The sequence below is a fragment of the Ptiloglossa arizonensis genome, chromosome 7 (genome assembly GCF_051014685.1).
Source record: "Ptiloglossa arizonensis isolate GNS036 chromosome 7, iyPtiAriz1_principal, whole genome shotgun sequence".
Lineage (NCBI taxonomy): Eukaryota > Metazoa > Arthropoda > Insecta > Hymenoptera > Colletidae > Ptiloglossa > Ptiloglossa arizonensis.
In genome coordinates, this window is record NC_135054.1 from 12977770 (window position 1) to 12990425 (window position 12656).

The window sequence follows — 12656 nt, forward strand, 5'->3', positions numbered from 1 at the left end:
TACGTAAATACGTCGATTGTACATGGTTCGAGAAATTAATAGAGATATTGATATCGGGTGGGTATTTGCGTGCTGAATCTATCTGGAATGGGGATGGTCGTTTATTAATTTAAATCGTGTAACATTACCGTGTGCAAATAATAATAAAATTCTTATTGAATCGTTTCAAAATAGGAATAGTCGTTTATTAAATCTATTAGATTTGTTCGAAATGGGAATATCGTTTGTTAATTTATATCGTGTAACAAGAGCGTGTATAAATAATAATTAAGTTCTTGGTAACAGTAGAAACAGCCAGGACGGAATTAAATACGATCAATAGATAGTTAAATTTTTTTTTAATTTTCCACGCACTTGATAGTCATATTTTTTAGTTGACTTCTACTCTGATTTAATCAATAGTAGTTTCACATTGACTGTTATGTAATACTCTACGGTTTGAAGCACTCACAATACCGTATTGTCTTCGTTATTGATCAAATGTTTAAGTGAACTGAATTTTCCAAAGAGACAAGTGTTCGATGCAGATAAACCGCGGAAGAGTAAATTTACGAAGCAAGGAGAATTTAATTTGCTATTCAATGCATGGTCATAACGGGCCCATCTATCATGTGTGTTCACGCAGGGAGAAACCGCTGAACTGTTGCAGGCTTTTGATGCATTCCTTACTGATCCGCGTGCCTTTGAGCTACATACGGGCTTGGAAGCCTGCTCTACGATACCAGTGCGATCGATGTTGAAGATTTCTGTAACGCGGAACTATAACCACGGTGGTAGCAAGTATTGTTTCAATTTCGACGCAATGGCGGCCGGATTAATTTCCAGCTGTCTGACTACTACTTCAATCAGTGATGAAATTCTCCCGGGCGTTGACTTGATCAGTACCCGATTCTTGGAATTATTTAATCATATCTGTCCCATCTTTTCCCTCGATTATTACTTTTTATTTAATTGGATCGATACGTTAGCGTTCTTTCAAAGCGACACAATCCGCGCTTATAAGCGCGAATACCATTCGAATTCGAGGTCGGTGAGTCGAGGCAAAGATTCGGTTTTGCTATTTAAGAGATTCGTATTGGAATTAATACTGGCTGGAAAAAAAAAGGAAGATTAATCTAAAATCGAGACAAGCCCTAAATTTCTCCTATAGCATTTTCTAGTAACTCTTGCGTTCGTTATTACACAATGGAGCTGGAAAATATCCCAACTTTTCAGCTTGCTAAGCCGCTGATCCCATTGAACGCTTTGTCGGGACTCGCCGCGAGAACCGTTTTGTTCGTGGAATAATTCAGCTCCCTAGATGCATATTGATGACGTATGTCGTGCATTTGCATACGCTTGGCCACGACACGAATTTCTCGCGTGGATACGAATTTCGATCTCCCTTTTTCGATCGTCGACCTCCTCCTCGTTCCTTCCTGAACGGTTCTTCTCCTGTGCTTGTTTAAAAATCCCGAATGTCAATCGGTCCTTGTACGCGGACGGGGGACGAGCGCGATGGTCATTTCTGAATGCAAAAAAAAGAAAAAAAGACGAACGGGGTAGAAAAAGACTTCCAAAAGCGAATTGCAATCGCTCGCGCGTTTTAACGTCGCCGACGTTACGTACCGGCTGACCGAATATCGAGTATTATTCGAATTCGCGCCCGGTGAATATTTTTTCTATTTTTATTCCACGTCTGACGTGACGCGGACAAATTAAGCCAGCCGTTTCGACAAACGTTGGTTTCCGTCGTGCGCGTATAAAAAGTATTCGTATATTTCGTTTCTTCGTTTCGCGGAGGATTTCGAACGAGGTACGAGTCTTCATCCGTCAGGGACCGGAGTGTCCTTTGTTTCGATTTCTGCATCGTCTGGCGCTCGAAGGAATATTATCGAAGCAATTATCGAAAGGAAACGCGACGTGGCGTTTCCATTGAAATATCGGTGACGTTTGCATCCGATTAACCTCGATGGGCAATTCGATTTGCAACGACATCGGTCGCAGTTTTAATTGTTTCCTTCGGCTCGTGATTAACTCCTCGGAGGATAGGGGATTAAGAAATGGCACAACTTTTCAATATCTCGATACGCATGGATATTTTCCAAACCATCGTGAGAAATTAAAGTAACTCCATTTGTCGCATTGGCACGTTTTCGTCGATTGTATTCGTTCTTCGTTAAATTTCGTTCGCGTACATTTTCGGGACCTTACGAACGTGAAATTTAAGTATTCGAACGAAACACACGAGATACATATTTTACGCGATCTTCGTGTCGTCGTTAACGAGCAATGGCTCTAGTAACACGGTTAAATTGAACGGAGCGGGTTACGTTCGCTGAAACGTGTTGCAAAGTTCCTTGATTGACGTTCATTCCATCGCTGGAGCAAGAAAGAAGGAGCAGAGTATCTTATTCTTCTCCGTAATTAAAACGTCCACCGCTATGACGAGACGCGTCTACTGGCTATTATTTCCTGGGTATCAGCTTGCTATTAGACTCAATTGTTATTAAGTCACGTTGCACTCAAGGTACAGGTGGTGGATAGATATTTTCTTGATTATCTTTCTTAATATCTCGCCGGGAGATAACATTTTAATTATACGTTGAAAAGTAGTTGGATATCTTAAGGGTGGTTTAAAATGTACATTCACGGGTTGAAGGTTCTTATTACCGTGGAGTGATCGTCTTGGATGTCCTGTTCATTGTGAAATTGAATGTTAAGACGTTCTAGGTAATACGAGGGTTCAAGACGTTTCAAGCTCCAAGTGACATAGAGGAGCCCTGATTTGCGAATCGTAATTCCAAGATTAACGTTAACCTGATATCTCTACCTTGCAGGACGTCCGGGATTCGACCTCGTAGGTGAGAAGCAATCTTGCGGATTCAAGATTTTCCGACTGTCCAGTGCATTGTATACGTTTATCAATGCTCTGTCTTCTGCAGTAACTATCCACACAACGCCACATTTAAAAGAAAATAACCCCTATCCAAGGTCCCCCTACATTGTAGGTGTCAAAGATAAGATCTCGATCGAAGACGTCAATCTCTATCGAGGACTAGAAGCTAAATCCTAGAAAGTCCTAATTAATGTTTGAACTTGCAGTTTGAGCTAACAATTACTTTCAGACATTCAACAGATGTTTTAAAAATTAGAGGAATTATGGAGAGCTTGCATTATAATACAGGGTACAATCTTTGAAAATTAATTTAACGAATGCAGACCACATAGGGTACTGATCAGTTCATCCATGTTTATTAAAAGAATCATCTCATATGTAATTCACAAAGTCTTTGAACAAACATTGGATTTCATCCCCATGTTTCTCAGCACAATATTGAGGTATCTGTATATACGTGCGATTAATGAAATCTAAACAAGGAATTATCGTAATCTGTATATACAGTAGTGGATCACCAATCCATTAATTCACATGGGATCACCAATCGTTAATTTGCATCCAGCGAGGGAGTCTTCCATCTTTTTTTTTTTGTATTTCGAATTGTTTCACAGACACATTCGTATACGTTTGGCAAACACGCGTACAGAAAATGTAAACTAAAAATACAGATGGAAAACAACGAAACGCAATGTGTCATCGTATCAACGCGTCATTTATCCAACGAACGAGTGTCTGTCGCTCGACTGTGATTCGTTGAAGTGGTGTATATCGAATCAACGTGGTCGGTTCCCAAGCCGCTGATCGATGGACGTTCCTTGTTATTACTACTGTTTACCAATTAGTCGTCGCGCAATTATAATTGGTAATTGCACGTACCTCTGAATGGTGGCTGCCACCGACGTCAGAACCACCAATGCCATTCATTTAGCCACGAAATCAGCCTACAAGCGTACAGGCCGTTAATTTTAAACTGCACTCGACAAAAACACTCTTTGTCCGCGTATAATATCCGTGTGAATTGAATTTCGCTTAACGACAAAGAATTATGTCATGTTCTAATAATCACTGCTGACCATAATCGGTAAAATTTTATTAAAACGATCGACGATCATTTAAGAAGAGTTAAATTGGACAATGAAAATGGTACCAGTTATTTTATTCGTCAATTTTTATTTTTATTCCGCGTTCCAGTTTCGATAAATAAATAAATATGTATATCTTTCGAAGATCGTGATTTATCAATGCGAGTACTTAAAGCTCCTGTTCGGAAATAATTGGTATGCGATAAAAATGTGTATCTCCTCTATCTAAGGAAGAATTATGTACACGATAAAAGTGAAAGAGTTGGGCGTGATAAATATAACGTGAAATGGTGGTCGAGCGATGAAGTATTACAATGGTATAAAATTAAAATTAACACGGAACGTAAATCACAGTTTACTTTTTCAGCGGGAAAGTGTATTAAGTGTAACAAGTGTATAATAAAAGTGTATGTATGTATCTACGAAGTCACCGAGAAATCTGGTGTTATAAATAACACGAGGGAAACTACCCGGAGATCTCGAATGAGAGATTGAAATAAGAGTATAGGTGGTGTTAGTGTGAAAATAAGTGATGTCCGGCACGGTTTGCGTTATCTGGAGCTGAACGCGTGAACCACATATTGCTGCGTAGTTTGTAGTCAACGAACAAAATGGCGTCTATATACGCAACCCTTTCGCGCCTAACGCCGGCTATATCCGGCGTCCACAAGATGATTCACAGTGGCTAGCGCCGGTTATATTTGGAATCCACAAAATGATTCATAGTGGCTAGCACCGGTTATATCCGGCATCCACAAAATGATGCATAGTGGTTAGCACCGGTTATATCCGGTATTCACATAATGCATAGTGGCTAACGCCGGCTATATCCGGCATCTGCAAAATGTTAAGCATAACTGGTACAGGCGCACAGGGAGCTCCGAAAATGCGAGACACTATGTGTTTGCACTAATTGCACGACGACGTATTAATCGGTGGCACACCAACGATCAACGACGCCGTTGCAAAACTGTTGAACGATGATTCCACGAAACGGTAGAATATTGTAATTTTACAAATTATCTCATTATTATTGTTACGTGTTACTATCTATCGGGTTGTTCGGAAAGTCATTTCCTTCTCTTTGGTAAAAATAAAACACGATGTGTTTTTTAGAGTGTATAAACATTTTATTAAATTATATATTCTCCATTTTGGAGAACGTAATGACTCTTCGAACAATCCAATAGTTTGTAGTCATATACGTTTCGTGTAACTTGATCTATTGTCGTGAAATTTAAACGACGACTCCGTGAGAACTTAAAATTTTCCAAGTGTTATAAGTACCATGAATTATTATCGTCGTTGTTAACATTGTAACGTCTCTGTCGCGTGTATTATGAGAAACTATACACGTTGCAGCGAAAGGACCGATCAACCGTGTTCATCGAAAAGTGCACCTTCCGAACCTAACCTCGAAATCGTAAATGTGTAAAGATAGCGGTCATGCCCAACGTTTTATTGCCCGATGCTTATTCTATTTCCCGCTCGTCGGTAAAAAATGGCGCTGGCTGACTGTCGGGAGAACCATATTTCGCATTTCCACGCGGCTCGAACCGACACCATTAATAATTTACGTATCCCGTTTGATATTCGACCCGACCGCCACGAAGATATTTGCCTTGCACCAGGGGGATGTATCATGGAGGTTCATGCGTACCGACTGGAATAAAGGATCGACGTCGTTCGTCGTCGAATAGATTTCATTCGGCGATACGGACAAGTTAAAGAAGACGTTGAAGGGACATGCATCGAGGGGGGTGGGATCATGACGATCGAACACGAATGCATCGAGAGGTTAGGCGACCGGAAAACTGATTCTACTCCAGCGTAACTGTTCGGCCAGTTCGAAAAGGGAACCTTTCGTAGATTTTTCTTGTCGATGGATCCCTGGCACGGGTGCCGAGACGCAAAGAGATCGATTGCCGCGCGAAAGTGGACGGAGATTGAATCAGCAGAAAAACGGGGAAATCATTTGTAGTACTTTCCGCACGGTCGAGTCTTGTGACTTTTCGCGTTCTAAATCCCCGACATACGGAGACCGCGACAGTCCATTTTGCATCGACAAAGAGAACCGTCCGATTTGATACAGATTCCGCGAGTACGGTCCCGCCAGCGTTTTCCCAACGATCGCCGATTCATGTCTACTAACGCCATCTATCGAGGTATTATTTTCGATATATATATTTGATATAGCGTACATCAACCAAATTGACTCGCCAAATATCTTTAATTACTTCAAGAGGCGACCGATGATCGTTCCACGTTCGTTGGAAATATATCGCGATTTCAAAGATAAAATCTAACCTACAAAAATTGCAGCGCGATGAAATTCGTAACAAAAATTTCACTTAAAAAAATTCTAATACAATGAAATTTACAAGGAAAATCTAATCGAGACAAATTCTAGCGAATCAGAATTTATAATGAAAATGTAGCTTAAGAAAATTCTAACGCTATGAAATTTATAACGAAAATCTAACCTAAAAAAGTTCCAGTGCAAAGAAACTTATAACGAGGGTCGAACAGTTCAGGGTACAAAGACGTTCTATTAGGTTGTTCGGAAAGTAATTTCGTTTTCCAAATTGGAGAATATATAATTTAATAAAATGTTCATACACTCTGAAAAAATCGTGTTTCATTTTCACAAAAAAAGAAAAAAAACGAAATGACTTTCCGAACAATCTAATAGTATTAATCGTAATCGGGGTTAATTCGAAGAATTTCATAGTTTTGGTGACAGTATAGATAATTTTTCTCAATTCTGCAACAATCTGGTTATTCATCAGACTGTGTACGTCCGCGTCGATACGTCCATAGTTTCCTTCGACGCAAGTCCGAGCCTTTGACAGGCTTCGCTTGTCTTCCCGCCGAAGATATTTCCTCTAGCTACGATTTCCAAGATGGCCCCGCTCCGGAAAGGATAAAACTCGGGTAGTCGAAGGGTGGCTTCGAAGACGCGGTCGGGTGAGCTTCAGGTGTGATGCGAGATTGATACCGGAAGCTGTTGAGATTGATTTTCGCGTCGCAGAACGGATGATGGTAGCGAACCCGCAATCCCCGTGGACCCTTCCTACCTACTCAGGACCGTCTGCGAAGACCACGCTCAGTTCTTTCCATCCTGGATGGAAATAAGTCTGAAAATGAAAGGAGAATACTCCCTCCCTTGGGAAATGTAACCGTCTTGTTCTCCCCCGTTTCATGAATCTCTAGGACAGGACCTTCCTCACTCTAGCATTGTACGGTAATACAGCGAATAGTTTCCGGAAATACAAAATAGGAAGAGGACGAGGCCCCCGCGATTTGTAGCGTCCGTTAAGTCTCGATTGCCCCTGGGTCTGCGTCGTGGATGCAATTGTCCTGGAAATTTTTGTCCGAGTCCCAGGTTCGAGAACTGGATCTCCACCGTGAAAATTACAAGCTCGGATACTCTGACAAGTGACGGGGAAATGAGAAATATTTATCGAGCAAGTGGTTCGTTCAGCCGAGCCTCTGCGAAGTAGGATCTTCGTTATAGCGTCTTAGACTTTCACCGTTTGTGGAATTAATAATAATGATAATATTTTATCGTACCACAGAATTGTACACATCGAAGAGGAGAAAGTGATACAGTATCGAGCAATGGAAGAAAAGGAGGAAACGAAAATAAAAAGTGGATAGAAGTAATATCAGGTATACGTTGTTCTATCTTTCTTTCTAAAGCTAAAGAAATTTTTAAATATTTTAAAGAGTTTATCTGTTAATCTGTTTAAACAATTCTGGGCACTGATCGACACATTGGTGGTTCTTACGTTAACTCCTGCCTTCAAGTTGTCACGAAAGGTGTTCGGTAATCGGGTACTGTGGATTCAAGCGATTAAGTATTTTTTTCGTATTTTAATTTCTTCTTCCATTCACAGTGCTGACAGGTCACTATCCTGTTGACAATGATTACAACGTAAGAGGATTGGAGTTTCATTTCTGTGGTACCTGGCGGCTTACAAAGATAATCGCGTAATAGAATTTATTACGAAATGCGCCAGGGAATGAAATGACAGGCGACTTCAATAACGATTTCGTGTCGTCTCGAGCATGGCACTTTGTACGAGGTCGTCGGTGGATAATTTGATCAAGACACGCTCATCCCTTCACCTTTTTCACTGGGTAAAACTTTGTCACCGATGGATTTTAGTCTTCCAAGGTCATGAAAACGAACAATTCGATCGAATAATTGCAAGAAATGTAATCAGAGAAAAAAGTATACTATTAAATTATAAAAAGGTGACAGTACTATTACATTTTGAAGAGTAATTAGTAAAATATTGGGGTATCTATTGAGATCCAACAACAAGTAAAAGCTACTTTGATCATTTATTTGCATAAATTGCGAAGAGATTCAATTTCAAAACACGTTGTCGGGTGTATTTTATTTTTCAAACCAGACCATACACCAACCAACGTATCCAATCTGGAGACTATCTGCTGCCAAGAATGAATTTTCCACGCAGTTTCGTAACAACATTTGGTTTCAAGTTGTGAAACGCTGTTACCTCTAACACGAACGCGGTTTAATGAAATTTACTTTCTTTGTAAACCGCTCCGTGCGCTGTTTACCTTTTACCCTACGCCCGGTTTGTAATAAGTAAAGGAGAAATTAATCGTAAATTCTAATGTGCAACTCCTCGCTTAAAATCGATACGTCTGAGTGTCTGTCGAGGTCGATAATGGCAACGTAGCTAGACTTAAGCACCGCGTGAAGCGTCAAGCCACTGCTAGAGCACAAACATTACAAGCCGAAATTACGTGTTGTCGACAGGGTAAACATGTACTCTCGAAGGACACGGGAAAGAGGAAACACCGGATAAGCACGTCACGTCAAACTCGATGTGTCGAGCATTGCGACAGGAAGAGTTCGAGATGCGAGTGTTTAATGCAAATATAGGAAAATCGTCGAGCAGTGTTTTCTGAATGTCTCGTTCGGAGTCAATCGTACAAACGAGCTACCAACTCCGCTTCGTTAATGATTGCTTCGGTAAATTACTCTCGAGAACAAACTGTTGCTTCGAATCGAACGAAATTTTTTAAACTATAACACGTACCGATTGTATACGTGAAAAGATAAAGCCGCGAAGGATTTAGTAGAGAAACCAACGGCTTAAAACGAGGTGTGCACCAACTCCATTTCCACCAACAATTGCTTCGGTAAATCACTGTCGGGAACGAAGCGTTGCTTTCAATCGAATTAAAGTTTTGATGTGTACAGAATTTTTTGCACGCGTTAAAAGATAAAGCTGCGAAGGATTCGGTGGTGAAACGAAGGATTTAAAACGAGGTATTTACCAACTCCACTTCGCGAATTATTGCTTCGTTGGATCAGTGCCGTGTGTAAAAGTTGCCTTTAATCGAATTAAATTTACAAAATGGTGTGGTACGGAGACCGTTTTGCAGCCGAGTGTACGTGTTAAGAGATAAAGTTACCGTATGACGGGCCCCGATATAGAAACCAGGGAATTAAATTCAGAAATACAAGGAAGAATTGGAGCAGATACGGCGCGCAGAGCCATACGTGAATTTCCAACCGAATAGATCCGTTCGGTGACGTTGATAAGGACCGCGCCATATAGATGATAAAGTATGCCCGAGAAATGGATCGAGTAACTCCAATGAATCAATCGCTCGACCAGGTGCTCGCAACTGGAATTTCACAACCATCGAACGCTGGAAGCTGCGAAAGTTGAAAATGAAACGTATCGTTGCCGATAATACACTCTCCGCCGTGATAGTTTAAGGACTCTCCTCTCTCTCTCTCTCTCTCTCTTTTTAGCGTTTGAAATTACACCGGTAGCAATTGTACCTCTATCTAACGAACAATGTTCTTTAATTAGCGTTATCTTTCAGAAGCAATTTCCCCAGAATTGAGATTTAATTTGTTTTTGTAGACACTGCAGTCCGCTGGAGCGAAAGAGAAACAAGGGTGGAGGAAATTGCTAACGGAGCAACGTGATGAAAAAAAAAAGGAACAAAAAGAAGAAAAAAAAGAGAAAAGGAAAGGAAAAGAAGAAAGAGAACGAGCGGACAAGACAAAGCCGGGTTTCAGGCAGAGGTGAAATGATAAATTAAACCGAGTACAATAATGTTCCGCCCGCAAAACAAGACGGCCCATGCTGCAAAATTATGGAAGTTCCAAGACTAATTGCGAAACTTTTCGCGACAGGCAAAATTTCTGTAAACTCGTCGAGACAGTTTAGGGTCACTCTCTTCCGCCGAACCGAATAGACGTTCAACACGGAACATCGCCATTCTTCCCACGGATGCAACACCTCGGACAGAAATTGTTCGATTTACCAGCCGTTGACGCGATCCAGTGTTTCAAGCAAGTATCTTTCCTATAATTGTGTTCATACGATGTCTTTGAATGTGATCGATAACTTGGAAGCTATTGTATTCAATGAAACGACATGTTTGAATTAAAACGTAAAAAACTAAACTAATCTGGGGGTCTACTCGAACCCAAAAGTAATTTGGGATTCGAAATTGTCCGATAACCGTGCAGGTTTCATTTCAGTAGCTTGTATTTTATTTCACGATAAAATGGCCGTGCTATGATAAAGTAGGCAAACGATGCGATACAGAGGAGTACACAGAATAATTAAGGCGAAAGATGTGGTTGATTATTGGACAAAAAATAGATACCTGCTATAATGATGCCGTTGGACGGTAGACAAAAGTTAGCCCTATATTCTTTCTAGTTATTGATCAATATTCATCGACCGAGGTCTGTCAGACACCGACCCACTTTAGAGTTAACAAAGTATCGTATCCAACTAAAATATTCCACTTGCGCGAGTGTAATAAGAAGACGTAAAGGGTGTATATTGTGACCCGGAGTATCCGTGGAGTAATTGAAAATTAAATTTTTCATCTAACTGGAACATTGCCCTCGCCAAGATAAACACTTTCTCGTGTCGGTAATTTCAGCGGACTTAATACAATTGCTCTCGTAATAATCAATGGTAAGGTTGTAGCGGAATGAAACTCGGAACCAAGGAAGTTATAACTATCGTAAAAGCTTTCGAAGCGTTCCTTTAATGTTGCGGCATCGTTCAAACGGAATCAGTTTGTTATTTAATAAAAACCCGAGACCCTCGAACTCCATTTCGAAGCGCTATTCCTTTTGCGCGCGGTAACATTATAGTTCTTCGTTTATTGGCTTACCTACGGCCGCGAGTATACGGAATTTCTTAACAATAAGTGGCACGGGGTTACTCGTGCCCTCTCATCGAATCGTTTCTGCTGTAACTTTGAAATATTGCCTCTGGTCGAATAATATCGGCTCGTTTTATTTCATCGAACGCGATGGACCTTCCGTTCAATTATTTACGCGAACCTGACTGCGCCAGCCTCTGGAGAAATTCTGTGGGGCGAGTTGATAGACAACTATGGAATAATTTAATATATCCGACCGGGGGAAAAAAGGGAATTAAGGTACGAATAGAACTGTAAGAGTAGGGTTGTCAATCGAGTAGTACTACTGAAGCGAATTTTCAGATAAAATCGAGATACAGAGGTAATTATCTCTGCATCTTCGTTACTTTCTACAAGTTAACTTCAGAAGCTGAATATTTACTTTCACCATAAAAACTACCATCGATAAAAATTTCTGTACCTGTGTGACCCTTATCGATAATTGGTGGTTTCGATTTTCGAATATTACGCGAGTCACTACTGTACATTCTAAAGTCTGACTCGTATCTCGTCAATGACTCGTCAATCGATCACCCCAAGGTTCTCCAGGCCAGTAATTACATTGAAACAAAGACTGCTTTAGTAATATTCTAACTTTAATAAGTTTCTACATTAATAAGCAATATTTTAGCGCGATACGTACAAATGACACATTTCGTCTTGACAATCAGCAGATGGGAAAAGTCTGAAATGCCTCGTTAAAGATTCTCCACTCGTGCCTCGCGTATCGATAATCAAGAGTCTCGTTGTTCGAACATCGTCCAAGGCACCAAGGCTCTCGTACCTTCTTGTATTTCGCCAGGAATCTATTAACCGACTATTTATTCGTCGAACAAGGTTTTCCAGGACGTTGGTACCGATACGAATGTGATTTCGTCCGGTCGAACGAGTTTGAAATTCTCCAGTCGGTAACAAGACAAACAAGGGCAAGAGGTTAGCTTGGCCTGTGGCTAGGAGCCGCAAGATGTGTCGCAGCCCTAACCGGCTTGTTCTCCGCTACGTCGAGCACCGTGTAACCGGCTTCTCCTTCTTGGTAGGAGCTCCTTCAAAGTCCTCCGAGTCGTCTACCCTTAACTATATACCGACCTTAAGTTCCACGGGAACAGACGAACAGTCGAGTTGCTTCTACAAGCCGAAGTTCGCGTTCTCCTTCGTCGCTTCCTCGTGTACCTTCCCTCCTTTCGTTTCTCTTATTTTAACCGTGATCCGATTCTCTCTCTCTCACTCTCTCTTTAATATCTGGCCTCCAAGGCGACGGTCTTTAACTCCCTGCGACTGAATTTCCTGTCACCCGGAGCACTTGGTATCAGAGACAGGCGCAGTTTGCAACGGGTGCTCGGTTCGCACTCAACCAACATGCAAATATACTTATAGTTACCAGTTTTAGCGACGTCGAGGCGTTAATTTACGGGCAAATCTCAATGGATTTGACTCCTTCTATCGTTACGGTAGGGTCTGTCTTCGAAACG

At 41.1% G+C, this 12656-nt stretch overlaps 2 protein-coding genes across 4 annotated transcripts in view; one reads left to right on the forward strand and one right to left on the reverse strand.

Moving 5' to 3' along the window:
- The window catches only part of Fas1 (fasciclin 1 Fas1 domain-containing), a 411004-nt gene that overhangs the window by 110987 nt on the left and 287361 nt on the right, over window positions 1-12656 (reverse strand). The gene's annotated exons all lie outside the window — the stretch shown is intronic.
- Window positions 1-12656, forward strand: part of Orc3 (origin recognition complex subunit 3) — a 142037-nt gene that overhangs the window by 104269 nt on the left and 25112 nt on the right. The window contains exon 15 of the mRNA XM_076317364.1: window positions 9882-10315. The gene's annotated coding sequence lies outside the window, so the exon portion shown is untranslated. The remainder of the gene's footprint in view (window positions 1-9881; window positions 10316-12656) is intronic.